General features: G+C 33.1%; 1 non-coding gene across 1 annotated transcript; it reads right to left on the bottom strand.

Annotated features, from left to right (window-relative positions):
- Nucleotides 1-13,809: 13,809 nt before the first annotated feature.
- Nucleotides 13,810-13,883, bottom strand: Trnas-aga (transfer RNA serine (anticodon AGA)). Its single transcript has one exon. It is a non-coding gene; the product is annotated as a tRNA-Ser (tRNA).
- Nucleotides 13,884-18,909: the final 5,026 nt, after the last annotated feature.

Raw genomic sequence — 18,909 nt, forward strand, 5'->3', positions numbered from 1 at the left:
ACTAAAAATAGAAATTTCTGTGAAATTCTTTCAAAATGCTACTCCAAATACAATTTTAGTCTGATTATTATATAAATGTGGCATGCAAGTAGACTGCACTAAGAACATAAAGAGACTTAATCAAGGATCATTATTCTATTTATTGCTGTTGAAAAGTTTCATTTTCCAACTGCTTAAAGACCCAATTTTTTTTACCGTACGGTTACCTGAGGAGGGGGAGTGGTCTTAGTAACAGTGGTGTTATTTACCTGGAGACCCCCAATACCCAAGATGTCAAAAATCTATATACACGTAGCATTACACAGGAAGTCTGTGTCTGGTGATCAGGGTCAATATTCCGTGTTTCATGTCTAAATTTGAGTGAAACTACTTGAAATAATTGAAATATTTCAATAAATTTTTTTCTTATAAATACTTTCAGCGGTATATAATGAAAAAAAGAAATTATATACAGAAATATCGTTTTTATATTTTAAAAAAATGACAAATTAAAGAAAAGAACACAGAGTAAAACTACAAAGTAAACATATCTTTTTTTTTTAATTAAACTTGTGTAAATATCAAAATTAAAAAGAAAATAATAAAATATTCCATTCATAGGTAGCCCTATCCGTCGTGTGAACATATACAATGTACCGTACCACGATTGCATACGTTCTGATCAACAATAGTGTCGAAAATATTCACCATTTCCAGGTGTTCGTGTGTTTAATTTTTTTTTATTGTTTGCAAGATTTCTTTTATACTTTTAAAAATTGATCTTTGGCTGTATATATTCACTTTTTAATTTCGAATATTGGGTATTGACAGATGATAGGAAATTCGAACTAAAAGTTACTATCTCGAAACTCCTAGCTGTTTCTTTACAACGGAACATGGTATAGATTGTATTCATATATAGGTAGATAAAACTTGGGCAAACGAATTTTTTATCCGTGCCGTTTGTGCTAAATATCTTTTATTATTTATCATATTTCAATTTTAATCGGCAATTAATGTTTCTGTGCACGGAGTGGTCTAAATTCTACAGAGCACACATCGCCTAAAATACAATATAGCCGTTGAGATTAAAAGCAAATATTTTATGAAGTCATGTTTTAATTATCTACTCTCAATTGTTTTTAAAATAAAATTTTACCAAGATTCTTTTTTAACCCCCGTGTATGCAAGGCGGCTACATGAAAGTGTTTGACGCGTGACCAGGCAATCGTTTTCAAAGGACACAAACTCAGACTATCAGGTAGCACGAGTAGCTGGCCTGTCAATCAAATCAGAAGCTATTGTTTTTTTAATGATTGACAGGCGGTAAATTATTGATCTTGAATCAGGTAGATTTTGGGGGCGTTAACATAAAATTGGGTGTTTAAGTACTTTTCTCTTCCTTTGCTATAAGTACAAACCAGTAGAGCTTCAGTCTCGACAGAGACTTCTGGTTATTATTATTATAGTTTTTTTTTTCTTACCGATTTTGTGCACGCGAGTTCTCGAAAACGACTCGTTCGATTTTCATGAAACTTTCAGGACAGATAGAGCATGAAAAAAACTAGATAAATATTTTTTGTTTTGATGACGTCACTTCCGGTTTTGAGATTTCCGCGTACTAGTGATTTTCAGAGGGTCACTTTGTCCGGCAGTTTTCTGAAAAACCACTCCACTCAGAAGCATGAAATTTTCAGTGATGCTAGAGCAACCTTTGGAGAAGTGAATTTCGTATATCACAACCACCGGAAGTTCGAAGTGCCGACGCTCGCTACGGCGCGAAAATAGTCTTTTCAAGAATTTCAAAATTTTTAACACCTTTTCTACGATAACTTTTTATCTAGAAATATTTTGTTAAAACATGTAGAACAAAAAAAGTATAGAATTCCAAGATCTTTCAAATGATACCTCGAAGAAAGGGCTGGCCCCTTAATTCAGGGGCCTAGAGGGGCCGAATGTTTTTCCTTTATATCTCAAAAAGTATTTAGAATTTGTAATACGTCAAAGAAGCAAAGTTGTTCAAAATATCAAGCTTAATCTACTGGAGTCGTCAAAATACGTCCAGCAACGTCACTCTCGGCCAAACCGGAAGTGGTTGGAAAACGTGTTTTATGTCGTTCTTGACAAGTTTTGGGGTTAAATATGTCTCTTAGAGCATAAAAAGTAGTAATTCCGTCCGTCGTCGTCACTTCCGGTCAAACTGGAAGTAGAAAAAATGGCTTATATTGAAGGTTTTAATGCAAAATTGAAAACTTAGCTCATTGCTTTCTTTTGTTCCGTCACTTCCGGCACTTCCGGTCAAAACCGGACGGAAGACCTACTCGTTGCTTTGCAACGAGCTTTGCTCTAGTTATTATTTTTTTTCTTACCGATTTTGTGCACGCGAGTTCTCGGAAACGGCTCGGTCGATTTTCACGAAACTTTCAGATCTGATAGATATTGGTCTGAACCTTATTGGAAATTTTTTATATGTACGTCGTCACTTCCGGTCGTGAGATATGGACGATTTACTGATTTTTAGAGGGTCAGCTTGTCCTGGCAATCACTAAAAAACGAATGAAGATATTGACTTGAGATTTTCAGTGAAGGTAGAGGAAGTTTTGCTAAATTGCTTTTTTGAGTCTATATCTTTCCAGCGCAAAATATGTTGAAGCTCGCCTGAGCTGAAAAATAGGCTCGAAAATATCTCGCAAAATTTAACACGTTTTCTCTAATATCTTTATATCTGTCAATAATTTGTGAAAAAATATATAATAAAAGTTGTGCAGAATAATATTTTCTTTCATTTGATATGAAGAAAAGGGGTGTGATCCTTCAAATAAAGGACAAAGATGGGCCAAAAGACTTTGATCTACAACTCTTTATTCATCAATTTTTTGTTATAAATAACTGAAACAAAAATGTTTATCATAACAATCTGCATCAATGCATTGTAAGAGTTTGATATGTTGCTTAATTAGGGGCCATTAGGTGGCCGAAATGCCCAATCTTGGATTCTTTATTACCTCCAAAATGGGAAATAATTTGATAAGCGGTATTGAATAAAAGATGCTCAGGGTTGTCTTTTTGACATTTTAGAACCATTCTATATATGCAAAAACATCCCATTAAGGATTTAAAGGGCTGGCTCCTAAATTTTTTCTATCCTGTATAGCTCGAAAATGAAAAGAAATATCCGATAGAGAGAAGTCTTGATATCATTATGATCTTACAAAGATCATAGTCAAAATCATATCTTATCAAAATATCGGACGGAAGACCTACTCGTTGCTCGCAACGAGATCGCATCTAGTTACAGTACTATGTTTCTTGCAAGTGGATATATTGGTACATGTAACTTGAAGTATACATTTTTCTTTATGACATATCTGTCAAAATACATGTATTTGATGAAATAAGACTAACTGATGTTAATGTTTATCACTGGAATAAAGTGTATTCAATTGATATTAGAGTAAATGTTAGTCTTAAAACCCTCGATAAATATAAACTTTTATATTTTTTAACTTGTAAATTATGTTATCAATTTTTCTGCACGTCAGTGAGACATTAATCAGATAGTATGTTCACTGTACATAGTGATAAATTGAAAAATGTACTGTATCATTTCCTTGATGAACATCTTATGTACTTCATGAAACTGTGCAAAAAGTTTATATCCACTGCTTACATGTAAATGTATGTATGTAATAATAATTTTCATGTTTAAAATATTGTTCCATTTCATCAACTTGTATCTGTGTTTTATAACCATTTGATAATCATTTAATTATTTAACAAAAAAAGCTTTGTATATTACTGAAAATGCAACAAAATTGTTTCTTTGGATTTTGATATGAAATACAACAGGAATCGTAATATACTTGTATTACATTTTATATATTAATAAAATTTAACATAAATATTTTTCGGTGTGAAAACCAGAACAATTTTATCAATTTAAATTCAGATAACCTGTTTTAAATACAATTGGCAAGTTTACAAAAAATGTAAATTACACATTGCAGCTGGAAAGCAAAAATAACCAAAATCAACGTAACTTCACATTTATGTAGTAATTCTAGAAAAAGTGAGCATGCTCACATAATCCCACACTCCCCCAAAAATTGAAGTGCTGAAATTTCAAGAAAAAATAAAGGAATCGGAATTTCCTGGTAATAAGCACATCTACAAATTGTGTCCTAAATATCTGCAAAGTTTGATGAAATTGTATACTGTGGTTTATGAAGAGTTGCGCTGATAAATTGTTCATCTCTTATTCAAGATATAGCCAAACATCTAAGTAGAAAAGTGCGGAAATTCCTGAAAAAAAGGAATCAGAATTTTCTGGTAATATGCACATCTAAATATCTGCAAAGTTTGACGAAATTCTGTGCAGCGGTTAATGAGGAGTTGCGACAAAAAAAACACACTAAAAACAGGACTGACAGACTGACTGACTGACTGATGGACGGGTCAAAAACATTATACTTCATACAACTTGTAGCGAGGGGTTTAAATATGAAAGCAATTTGAGCTGCATATTTGAAATTTTTATTTTGCTGTTAAAATGTGATATTATTATAAATTCGTATGTAACTTTTAAAAACCTTTATGATAAATTAGATTGAAATATAAAGCATACAGAAAAAAGACTTCTATATACAATATAATACTGTAAGTCGTTTTAATTCCACCATGTTAAAATTTCACGATATCTAAAAAGTACCAATTGCGATGGTTTTTATTTCCTGCTGCACGAATTCATTCAAAAATTTTTTTAAGCATTTAAACGATTTTAAAAACTAATGACAGCATTCACGATGGATTTAATTTCGCGGAAAAATGATAAATCGCAAACATAGCGGAATAAACCCCGTCATGATTATTTGCCAATCTACAGTATACAGTTTTATATAAGGAATCGGTAATTGTGCATGACAACGATAATGTAAATTTGATCTAATCGAAGCTACTAAAAAGTTCTTTCATGCAAATATGAACAACAGAAGTTTATTAACCTTTTTTTGGTCACTTAAATAGTCATTTACAATTTTGGAACAAAACATTCTGTCATCAAAGTTACAGTTGATATTGCTTGAAATGAAATTTCTTAATTGTCTTAAATTTCAGTAGTGGAACAGTATGGCAACAAATAGGGAAATTGCAATGTTTCTCAAACTAAAATATTTCCTGTGAACATAAAAAAATATAAAAAATTTGAAAATTTATTGATATTATTTACCTTAAATCAACCTTGTCTGTTCCTGCAACCAAATTTTTCGGTTGTTTCTTTTTCAGCCTTTTCTTTTGTTTCTTTATTATTAACTTTTTATCTGTGGTTTCTGTCTCTTGTAATGTAGATGCTGGACAAGTACATAGATATATTTATTATACACAAATACATGTATTTATCATATTATAAACTCTGAAATACTGCAATTTATTTATTGAATAAAAGTGACATTTTGTTACATTGTGAAGGAATACATTTATCAAAGTGATATTTGTAACAGAGTGTATGAATATCAAAATTGCTGCAAAACATATTATTTTCCATCCTTTCACGAAGAATGGTAAAAAAACTTCTTGGTCTGCTATAAGATAAAGAGTACAAATTAATTACACTGACGATTACAAAATCTGACAATTTTTTTCCAAATATTTTGTTAAATTCTATTTAACAATGTATCAATTCTAAAATCCTTAAGTATGTCATTTCAACTGCTCAAATGATATCACAGCTTTTAATGCTATGTTAAGAGAGACAAAGCAATTGAATGCTTTCTTTGGTAGTTAGTGCGGGAATAAATGATAAAGCGGTTGCAGATAAAATGCATAACCTTTGTAAATGGGTTACGTCATTTTTCTTCTACAATAGCTGCAATGTTCATTACCGTACTAACACACAAAGAAAGACATTTTATTGTTTATATTTATATCTGTATAAATAATCATTTAACTTAGGTTTGAATTGATGAAACATCTTTTATTATTGATATGTAATAATGGTAGACTTCATTTATAAAATAACCACTACTTAAGAAATTTGAAAATTGATTGATTGAGTGTATGTTGTTTAACGTCCCTCCGGAGAATCTTTCACTCATAGACGTATCTGAAGATGTGCTATGCTTAGTGTCATTTTCTGACTCTTAAAAAGCCATGGTTTTTTAAGAGAAAAGGGAGATAATATTAAGTGGATATAAAAAAATTAATTTGAATTATCTAGTTAACAGCTCTGTTATCCAGAAACCACATTCAAGAGCTGTGCCTGGAATTTTTAATTGTAAACTTCAAAATTATATAAACAGACTGTACTGTAGCATGATTATATCACTGATCTCGAAGTTGAGTTGGATTGGGTATCGGCTAATCATGTTAAATTGCAATGTACTGCAATATTTCTAACTACCGGTTTATTGTGGTGTTATTTGCGATATCTTGAATGAAAATTAAAGTGTTAGTTTTTTTTTATTTTATTGACTTCCATTTATAAGCAGAACATGTATACATAACTATCATGATAAATTCCCCTAAAAAATTGCTGTTGATTAAAATTCAGTAATGTACTGAATATGTCCATAGCGACAGTTTTTGCCCACATTATGGCATGATCGCAAATGTTTCCGAAAAAAAACTTTTTCACCATTTTAAGAAATCTGAGTCCAAGCATTTTACAATATATGATATTATTTGTCAGCAGACTGAAATATACTGGACTATTGGTAAAATTACCTATTCCTAACATTGAATTTTTAACTCAGAAGCTATAGTAGTTTTTATTTAATGTATTTTGAAGTCTGACTGTTGAAATTTATTTGAAATTTGCATAATATTAATGTGTGTCCATCGTGATAATCATAAACTAGAGGCCCATGGGCCACATCGTTCACCTGAGCACTGTGAGCAGAAAAGAGCAATAGTAAATTTAATATTACAAAAGATCATATGTATTGTCCCGACCTACCCCTAAAGGAAGAGGGGGGCTTATATTTGAACAAACCTGAACCTACACTAAGAATGCTTACATATTTCTTTCACTCACAGTGTTTTTTTTCTTTAGTTTGAATTTTCATTTTGGCCCCACCCTACCCCTGAGGGTCATGATTTGAACAAACTTGAATTAACACTACCTTATGATGCTTCCATATAAATATGAACAATCTTGACTTTGTTGTTCTCAAGAAGATTGTTCAAGATTTTCCTTAGACATAACTGTTTATTAAACATTACTACACTACCCCGGGGGCCATGATTTGAAGTTGAATCTACACTACCTGAGGATGTTTCCGTATAAATATGACCAATCATGGCTTTGTTGTTCTTGAGATTTTTCAAGATAATGTTTATTTAATTGTATCAATACCCATGGTTTCAATCGCCTTTGGGCAGAAAATCAATGCATGTTATTTGGGTATTTATACATGTATCAGCGTTACACATCATTGAACATACTGGTAAACAATGACCCTAATTTCTGTTTATGTAATGGGAAAGAAAAAGTGATAAATGAAATGTGTATAAATTTCTTTCGGGATTAATTAATTTTGAACATAATCTGAGGCTTCCATTCTGGTGATTTACAGATGTACACTCTAACATTTATAAATAAAACACTTAATTGAAACTGAGATTTATAGAACTAGAGAAATTAACGAAAATTAAATTGACATGTCAATAAAAAATAATCATGACTGAAAAATAATTCTGGGCAAAATTAACAAAGGTTTTGTTAAAATCCCCAATACCTAAGAAAATTCCTTTAGAGTATCCCGATATTATGGAAATTGGCCATATAATGTTAAGGTCTATTTAAAGCTTATTTTGGTGGAAAATAATTAATTCACGTTTAACAATGTGTTTAATTTTCTGTGTAAAAACAAATTTTGGAACCAGTATCAATCACAGAAGAATTATTAATATACCCGATAATTGTGATTAAATATTCATGTTCAGTGTAATTCATATATGTACATGTAGGTGTGAAAGCCTTCTTCCTCCAATAAATATAATTTCAATTTCTATGTGCGTACTGTACACAAATGACCTTCGCGTACATGTAAGGGTTCCTGGCATACTACCCAGAATCAATTTCTACTGCCTTTTATAGTTCCATTGTTTATTGGAAATCTCATTTCTGAGTTAGCTCCGCCCAGTAAATGAATAAACCCCGCCCACCGGGACTGCTGGGACTGCTCTCTGGAACCGCTGGGACTGCTGGGACCGCTCTGGGACTGCTGTGGGACTGCTCTGGGACCGCTGTGGGACTGCTTTAGCAGTCCCAGAAAGCAGTCCCCGGGACTGCTCTGGGACTGCTTTGTATCAGGTTGGGTCTGGTCGGTACTGTAGACTTAATGCTCTGGATGACTGATCATCAAGTTATTTGGAATTTACATCATGCAAATCAATACGACACAGAAAGGTGTACTCTGATTCTGATGGAGTGTTCTGATGAGCGTCCGGGATTTGCTTTGTTACAATTTCTGACTCCCACAAAAAATTCTCTAGTTAGTCGATCTGTTGCTAGAATAAATAGTGGGTTATATATATCAAGTTCAAAATATAGAGAAAGCATGACGACATTACTTATGCGAGGTTTAATTCAACATAGACCTTGTGCACAAGGAAAGATTGATAAGACAGAATATAATATTGCACATTCGTTTGTTTGGAAAATCTGGCCATCCATTGCAAGTTCTTTTACTCTGAAATGTGAATTTCAAAAATGGCCACCAAGTCATGTTTTAAGAGATATCATTAATTCAGGTTGTCATGTTGTACCATTAGGATTCAAAGGATCACCACAGGAAGATTGTGAATGGAGGATTTCTTTCTCTGTAGCTGAAAAGAAACTTGTATGTTGCATGAATCACACACAGTTCATGTGCTATGGGTTGCTCAAACTCTTCCTAAAAGAGGTCCTAACAGTGAAAGATATAAATGGACAGCCTCTCCTTTGTTCGTATTTTATGAAAACCGTTTTATTCTGGGTTATTCAAAATAATACTGTCAAAAACTGGAACCCATCAAGTTTGCTTTCGGGATTTTGGTTGTGTTTCAAGTTTTTATTGTCATGTGTATTTGATGGTTATCTTCCGAACTTTTTCATTCCTCAGAACAACATGTTCATCACGAAGGTAATTGGATATTCCCAGCAGTTGATGTATGAACGGCTTCTTGAGATGCACAAGCTAGGAATTGCATGTTTATTACATTGTCCATCACTCCGAGAAAACTTAACCCTAGCAATCTGATCTGTCATAGACAATATGTAGTAAGTACCATCGAATCATATAGTGCCTCTGAATTCAGCATCAATTGAGAGCTTTTTTGTCAAATTTGTTGGCAAAATAGGCTCGATACTTCCTGTTATATGTTTGAAACCAAGAAATATTTTACTTTTCTGGAATCTGCGGTTAGATGTTTACATTGCCCAAACTTAAGTCCAATATAGTAAAGTAACAGTCAAAATGTAAATAAGCCCCCCTAGCCCCCCCCCCCCGTTCCGACGCCTATGAAATCTTAAATCGAAAGTGCATGGGGTTTCCTTATTGAAAATTTTCATAGTTTATTTCTATAGTTTCATTGTTTATTTTAACTGTATTCAGGAGTAAAGGTATGTGTAGAATTTTTACTACAGGTAAGGATATAAGATTTTTTTTATCCTTGAAGAAAATTCATCGAATTTTTTATCAGTAATGTAAAAAGAATGTTTTTAACATAAAAATATAATGGTTAATCTGCGTTCACTTGCATTACGTTTACTTTTTAATGTATTCGGATTTACAAAAAGCATCTGTGGAAACAAAGTTTACAACAGACGTATAACATTTCTTAAACTGAAATTCTCTGTTACTTGGCTAAAGAAATAATCTTGCCAGTATTGCAACAAAAAAATTACTTTTGTCAAAGGTCAGGTCCTGACGTGAGTTTTACGCTGATGCGCATTAGCAAAAAGCTTTATAACCCATAAAATGAGGTAAAGGGTAAAAAAAAAAAATTAAAATGAAAAAAACCTTTTCTTTAATTTTTAATGTTTATTCTCATGATTAAATATAAAAAAAAGAAGCTCGGCATTGTATTTAATTATCATCTGCATCGTAAAAAGTATATTATCGGAAAAAAAAATCTCCCAGTTACTTTATATATATATACCTGTTAAGGTATCATTTATCCACTTTCTTCGACTGGCTTTTAAATCGAAAGTGCATGGGGTTTCCGTATTGAAAATTTTCATTGTTTATTTTAACTGTATTTAGGTGTAAACGTATTGTAGAATTATTATTATTATTATTACAGGTAAGGATAAGATTTTTTTATCCTAGAGTACAATGTTTATTCTTGTTTATTCTGAAACATTGATCACTCAATACACATGTGAATTGATATTATTTTCTGGGGGATTTTCATGGAGAAAGTTTGTGTATGAAGATATACATTGTATACAAAATCCTCAAATATTGCTGTTTAAAAAAGAATTCAGACTATTTTTTGTATAAAAAGTGAGATAACGAACAGTTATCATCCAAAATCTGTGTTATAAACGTATGTTTAAATCTAAGTGATATGACGTCATATATTATTGTAATACTTGCTTTTAAAGTTGATCAAAAAATGTCATTTTGCCATCTAGAATATCAAAGAAAAGTATAACTTATACTGATAATGATTTGATAATAGAGTTTTCCACAAAAAAGTAAAAAGAATTTTGTAAGTAAAAGAATTAACTCTAGATACTAAAAATTCATGCATTACTACGACAAAATTTGGTTACTTTATCTTCATTGTTAGTATCAGATATTCCTGTGCCTTACGTTTAAGAGAGAAATATGTCGTACAATGATTATGGAACCAGAATTATACATTTTATTTTTTTGGTAATTCTCATTTTATGACAAATATACGAGCGTCATTCAAAAAGTTCGTAGACTTTTGTCCTAAATGTTTTATTTCATGTCATATATTACATCCATATTTTTAACAAGGAATTCGCGAATAATTTGTGTAAAAAAACTGGAATATATCTTTATATTGATAAAAATCACCAAAAAGATTTAGAACAGCAAAAATGGAGTAACGGAGCAACGTCCGTAGTAAAAATTTACTTGCTAAAATTAAGTCTCGCTGTATTACTTAAGATGCTATCAGGTTATGTAATATATCGCTCTGTTTAAAAGTTTATCAGTTTCTAAAAACATATGTGGACTTGATGAAAAAAGACAACAAAAAAACATGACGTTAGAGGACATCACGGAGCAGCGAGAAGAAATAACTTTAAGCTTTGCATTCGGGAAACTTCTTTATCAAACTTTTTAAAAAATGTATAAACCAGGAAATGTATGAAAAAAAAACCTTGCATATGAATAAAATGGAAATTACAATTTTCGATTGGTATCGAGTTTGAATCGACGATGGATGGTCTACGAAGAAACAGGTAATAGTTCAAAATCTTGCCAAAAGAGTTAAGCGGCAAAGAATTTAAAAACAATGACAATCAAGCTCAAGCTATTTGTACAATTGTTAGCAAACTAGGTGTTTATTATTTAGAAACTTTCTCGACGTTGTTTTTGACGTTACAATGTTGGTTAAGATCTAGAGTGCTCCGTGGTAACAAAACGTGTTGCTTTAAAAATTGGCTAACATGAGTTCTATTTATGAATGAAATTTCACACTTCGACAGAATAAATGTTTTTATTTACGAAAATGTTTTGATCTATACTCTTGACATAATAATACGACGATGAGGAACATTGTCTACGTATTTTTTGAATGATCCTCGTAGTTTGCAGTACATGTACCAGGATATTATTAAAACAAACACTTATGTATGAAAAGTGAAGGACAATGTTAATCCCACGAGTAACAGGTGTATAAAAAAGTACGTTTTTGAGATAAAACTTTGAAATAAGGATGCTATAAGCTATTTTTGTATACCGATAACTATATATTCACGACAGATAATGTACTTATGGTTGACATTTTGAAACTGAATTTAATTTATTTGTGAATCACTTAGCCATCTGCGTTATATATATTTGTAGCAAAATATCTTTAAAAATGCATAATTTCAAGGGGCACAGGACGGGTTTAACTGTTTGACAGTGAATGTTTACTATCATATCCTTGATTGAGTTGCGTGTGCTTGTCGCAAAGCCACTAGGGTGGACAGTTGGTAAATGAAGATCAATACCCCCTATTGTTTTCCGTCGGATTCTATCGGACATTTTGACAATTAAATGCTGTGAGAAAACTTGATTAGAATTATTTGGTAAATATTATTATAACAATTTTAATATTATTATAACAATTTTAATTTACAAATATGATATTCTTTTTTAAAATAAAGTTTTGAAAACTGGTAAAAATGTTATTTGTAATTGTATTACATGTAAGAACTTTTGAAAAGTAATTTTACTTTATTTAATTATATTTGTAAATTGCGGTAATTGTATTTTAATCGAAGACTTTGGCAAAATGAATTTTATTAATTACTTTAGGATGTGACAAAAACACCCTTAATCTGATTCACATGAGTTTCGACTCTGTTTGTTAATTTCACCAAATTTTGTAGTGAATGTCGACATGTATATAATAAGCCTCATGACTTATAGGGGCATGGACACAGTTTAGGCTAAAAAATTTCAAATTTATTTTTACAATTTCAATTAAATTATTAACTAGTCTTACTAATGATCATAAAAAAATTGAACTTTGTTTGTTGAGATACAAGACCGATTTAGAGCTCTAAACCTTTGTTATGTAAACATGGTCCATGCCATGTATTGTTTACATAATGTTAATATGCTTATATATATTCGTTCAAAGCAGATAATTTCAATAAAAAAGTTAATTCTACATGTAAATTCAATTAGCCAGTTTCTAGTGATTTGCTGAATTTCAGTTTGTTATTAATATGATATTTTCTATATGTAAACATAAACAAGGCTCGAACTTTAAGTTCTCTATCTCGTTTGTTGATAAACAAATGATGTTCAAATTTTGGCTGATCAGTAGATGATACCTAGGAATTGTAAAAATTAAAATTAATTTTTAAAAAAAATCTGTTGAAACTGTGTCCATGCCCCTTTAAAGAAAAATCTGAATCATTCAACAGACATCGATATACATGTTCGCTACATATTTTTTCAGATTTTTTCATGTATATTAATTAAACTTTAGATGAATAACATTATACTCTGACTTTCTAGGTGACCCTAGTGACCATCCGAAATAGGTATAACCACATACTCTTTTGACAAACGTCCAAAGTTCATATGGATTTTCCGGCTTGAACATTTTCGTGATATTTATTGTACAGTTGTTGTAACAGTTCAATGGAATTTAAAAATATGAATTAAACATGAACTTGAATGGGTTTGATAGGCTGATAATATGATTTTTAATTTATAAAAATGAAGTAACTGAGAATCTCTTAAAATAAACAGTGATGTTTATTACCTTGTCTTTTCTCGGTTGACGTAGTGACGCTACTCAGAGGTGAATAGGCGATAGAAAAAAATTTTTAAAGGCTTAATATGCTGAATTTTTTTTTATTTAACTAATTTTTCCTCGATATATAGAGTGCAAGGTTACAACATATAAGAACATATAAGAATATGGTGACGCACAATTTTATGCAAGAAATGTTTTTTTTTCCCCAAAGTATTGATGAATATCTTTCTCCATTCTTGATTTTTAGTTTGAGAATATTTGTCACCTTTGTGTGATCGGAAAGAAAAGTATATAAAAAAAGCAAGTATGTTCCTTTGTCGTTTCTTCATCAATTTAATCTAATTTCAACAATATTTGTCTATTTATTTTATATGTAACAGGAAAGGAGAAAATGTATGGCTGGACCGGGAATCGAACCCGGGACCCCTGCATCTCTAGTCAGGTGCTCTACCAACTGAGCTATCCAGGCCGATATCCACGGCCCTAACCATTACATTCCTCACTCCTTAAAGGTCTTTGGCCCTCCAAAGACCCCAACCCAGGCTCAGCCCTGGCAGGTCTTTCACCTGTCAATTCCAGGGCATGGCACGGCACCAAATCTGTAACAGGAAAGGAGAAAATGTATGGCTGGACCAGGAATCGAACCCGGGACCCCTGCATCTCTAGTCAGGTGCTCTACCAACTGAGCTATCCAGGCCGATATCCACGGCCCTAACCATTACATATAAATTGCAGCTTTTAAAAGAAAAGATATCTTACATCAGAAATATTTTCAGTATATGGATCAGATACCCAGGATCTCAGAGGTTCTTTACCTTAAAATATGCCACCAGGGAGCAGCACCTACATTGGTATCAACAAGGCGAGAAGTGGTTGATATTGAAGAGATGATAAAAATGTCAGTAGGAGGAATAACTGGAAATAACTGGAATAGAAAGCCTGCTTAGTGGGAGTCGTAGAGAAGGGTTTGGTAATTTTGCATCGGACTTCGACTATATGTTTTGGCCGACAAATCATCACATTATATGGGACTTAAATCCTGCAGATAAATATAACACAGAAAATTGTACGCTGATTCTAATGGAGAATTTTAATGAGCGTCCTGGATTTACTATGCTGCAGCTATTGACCCCTTCTGACATTCCGTCTGTTAGTCAGTCGTGTATTGAAATAAGTGGCGGGTTATATATATCAAGTTCAAAATACAGAGAAAATACACTATATTCTATAAGGCCAGATTCTATCCAACATGGACCTTGTGCATGCACTACAGGTTCCTTTGAATTCGATTACGTACACTGTTTTGCGTGTAGATATTGGCCTTCCATAGCCGATTCTTTTACTCAAAGAAGTCAGTCTCGGGGATGGCCAACGAATCATTTTTTGAAAGATATCATCAACGCAGGCTGTCATGTTGTACCAATAGGATTCAAAGGATCACCACAGGAAGATTGTGAATGGAGAATTTCATTTTCTATAGCTGAACTGAAGCTAATTTATTGTATGAATCATACACAGTTCTTGTGCTATGGATTGCTGAAATACTTTCTTAAAGAGGCCCTGACTTTAAAAGATACAAATGGGCAGCCTCTCCTTTGTTCATATTTTATGAAAACCGTTTTATTCTGGGTTATTCAAAATAACACTGTTATTGACTGGAATCCATCAAGTCTGTTGTCAGGATTCTGGTTGTGTTTAAAGTTTTTATTGTCATGTATGATGGTTATCTTCCAAACTTTTTCATTCCTGAAAACAACATGTTCATCACAAAAGTATATGGACATTCACGGCAAATAATGTATGAACAGCTTCTTGAGATGTACCAAAAAGGAATTAAATGCTTATTACGATGTCAATCACTCAGAGAATGCTTAGCTCTAGCAATCTGTTATAGACAATGTGAACCAATTGCAAGTACTGCCGAATCTACAATCATACCTGAATATCGTATCGATCTTAATCTTTTCAATGAAATAATTGCTAACGATTTCTATGACGGATTTTGTTCTAATCTCACGATTTGCTTCATTGCTCTTCATTTTGCTGTCAGGTATTTACTACTTACTCCAAACCTAAATCGCAGACAACGTGCTATTATAAAGAAGTATACATCATCAATTCTTAGATTCACTATTTTTTCATTTACACAATGCATCTAAGAACTTGAAAAACAAAGACAAATTGAGAACTCTGTATGCTTGTTTGAATCTCTTTAAAATAAGTGGAAATTTGGGATTTCTTTCAGATAGGATTTATATGGTTTTGTTCCTGTACTCAATAGGTAAGAATAGGGATGCCATAAGAAATCTTAATAAAATAAAAACGATCATTACAGATCATCATACCATGCTCATAAATAGCTCCTTACTTGATCAACAGATGCGTGCCCATGAACTGGTAGGATGGACTCTTGAGGTTACCTGATCATTATATTTAAGTAAGAATTTTAGAAAAGATTTATCATCAAACTAATAGCCCAACATTGGTTGCACCATTCCGTAGAACATGAGTGAATACTGCCTGGATTAGAAAAACTAGGCATGGCTGGAGTTATTTATATGGTAACAATGACAATGTCTTTATTGTCGGGAATCTTTCAAGTCCACAGCATAGTAATGTGATGGGACATATTTTTTCAATACACAGTCATGGATATCTTAACATCACCTTTTATTAGGTCACTCAGATGACCTGTTGCTATTTGTTTTCGTCCGTCGTCGAGCATTGTGAATTAACATTTGAACATTTTCAGGTTCTTCTCTGCAACCGCTCAACCAAATTCAACCAAATTTGGCACAAAGCATCTTTGAGTAAATGGAAACAAATATTTTGAATATCATGGTCCCTGCCCCCCTGGGGCCTGAGGAGTAGGGCCTAAAAGCACTAAAATTAATGCAATCTTTTTAACATCTACTTTCTTACTCCTGGACATCAAGCAGTCAAACTGTTGGCATGATTGTAATCAGCATTGAGTCCTCTACCATAATTTTGAAATTCATGGCCCCTGGGTCAGGGGTTCTAGTGTTAGGGCGGGCAGACCTATTTACTCTTACGGTTTTGCCTTATTTTGTACGGATTTTTAGTCCAAAATATGTCTCACGTTTTGCTAGTATGAACATACGGAAATATATTTGATTGGAATTTAGCAGTTAGTTTTGGTTATAATTTTGTGATAAGAGCATCTGCTCTAGAATCGCGAAGTAAAAAGTTTATCCTTACGGTGCAGGTTAAAATCGGTCTTCAGATGAGACCACATCAACCGAAGTCCTATATCGCAGTAGGTGTTGGCACGAAAAAAAATACCACTTGCTCAATGGCCCCAGGTACCAGGTTAATGAAAAAATTTGCAAGTGGTGGAATATCCATATGTGTGGAAAATTCTTGAGAGGGACGTTAAACAATATACAATGAACTGGTATGAACTGTCTCAGTTTCATGCGTTTTAATCGATGCAAAAGAAATTTCAAACACAGAAGCTATGTCGGTTTGGCATAAAGCTGTGGATAAATAACAAAGACCATGTTTTTAATATACCCCTGCAAACAAAGTTTTTTTTTTAATGGGGGGATATAGGAATCACCTTGACAGTCCGTCCGTCTGTCTAGCTGTCTGTCCGTCTGTCTGTGCAAACGTGTCCGGTCCACATTAGAATCTACTACTCCACACAAAGATTGCCCATGACCCAAGGGTGTGACATGACCTTGAAACAAGGTCATTTGGGGAAGTTCAAGGTCACTGGGAGAAAAATTTCATAATTTGTGTCCCGTCCATATCTTTATTATGGATAAACTTGGTAGGTTCTCATTTCACACAAAGATTCCTCCTGACCTAAGGGTGTGTCATGACCTTAAACCAAGGTCATTTGGAGGAAGATAAAGGTAACTGGAAGAAAAAAATTAATAATTCGTGTCCAGTCCATATCTTTCTTACGGATAAACTTGATAGGTTCTAATTTCACACAAAGATTGCTCATGACCTTAGAGTGTCATGACCTTGAATCAAGGTCATTTGGAGAAGTTCAAGGTATTGGAAGAAAATTTCATAATTTGTGTCTGGTCCATATCTCTCTTATGGATAAACTTGGTAGGTTCTCATTTCATGCAAAGATTCCTCCTGACCTAAGGATGTGTCATGACCTTGGGTCAAGGTCATTTGGGGAAGTTCAAGGTCACTTGAAAAAAAAAATTCATGAATTTGTGTCTGGTCCATATCTTTCTTATGGATAAACTTGGTAGGTTCTTATTTCACACAAAGATTGCTTATAAACTAAGGTTGTGTCATGACCTTGAACCAAGGTCATTTTGGGAAGTTCAAGGTCACTGGAAGTCCTAGTAGGTACTGGCACGAAAAAGATCCCTCCCTGCTCAATGACACTGAGTGCTGAGTATAGGACAAAATTTGCAGCTCTCCACCGGCAAGTGGTGGCGTCTCCATATGAGTGAAAAATTCTCGAGAGGGACGTTAAACAGTATACAATCTATCAATCAATCCCATGTGAAGCGAGAGACATTTTTTTCTTCTCTTTTAGAATCGAAAAACATACCATTAGACCACGGAATCGCTTTAAACTGGCGAAAATTATATGCAAAGATGAAGTCACATACATGTATATATTCACATTCGATACAGTCAAAATTTTACATAATTCATGGTGTCTAATTTAACCTTTATTAAACAGTTCTAATAGATGTAATAAGAATACAAAGTCCGCCGAGAACCTTTTTTTATACGTAATAACTCTCGTTATGCCATGTGCTAAAATAGTGACATGTAATACAATAAATACTTATGAAACAAACAGGGCGGGTCACTTTGAGAGGGGTGAGAGAGGTTCCAGAGAGTATTGGTGTAAAATTACATCGCAAAAGCTCAATATCTTCTTGAAATATCGGTCGGGAAGGAGTGTTACACAAAGACAGAATGTATAAATTTACGACCTTGAACTTTGACGTTTTGACCTCAAATTCAATAGGGGTCTTCCTTAGGCCACAGGGAGTTATTATGGAAAATTTCATTGCAAATGCTCAAAGGGTTCTCGAGATATTGCGCGGAAATGAAAGTGTTATAGCTGACAGAATTTGCCAATTTATGACCTGGACCTTTTGACCTCAAGATCAATAGGGTTCTTCTTTAGTCTATAGGGAGTTGCTATACAACATTTCATTGCGAAAGCAAAGGGCTCTCGAGATATCGTGTTGAAACGAAAGCGTTACAGAAAGTCAGAAAGACGGACAGAAGGACGACGGACAGACCCAAATTTATATCCCGGACTTTTTAAGTTGGGGACAAAAATATTAGACTTGCTTCGGCGCTTGCACGCCTCAGCGAGACTAAAATTTTATACACTGGACAGTTTTCTGCTTATATCCATTACGTATTACACATGTTTCTGAATTTAATGCAAAGTTTTATAAACAAATCATTGAGGATACAATGGTTCTTTATGTCTGGTACCCCTTTCCGTATGCGATATTTTGCTGACATAAAATTAGCAAT

The sequence above is a fragment of the Saccostrea cucullata genome, unplaced genomic scaffold (assembly GCF_032062105.1).
Source record: "Saccostrea cucullata isolate Sc308-1 unplaced genomic scaffold, CSIRO_AGI_Scuc_v1 ctg3813, whole genome shotgun sequence".
Lineage (NCBI taxonomy): Eukaryota > Metazoa > Mollusca > Bivalvia > Ostreida > Ostreidae > Saccostrea > Saccostrea cuccullata.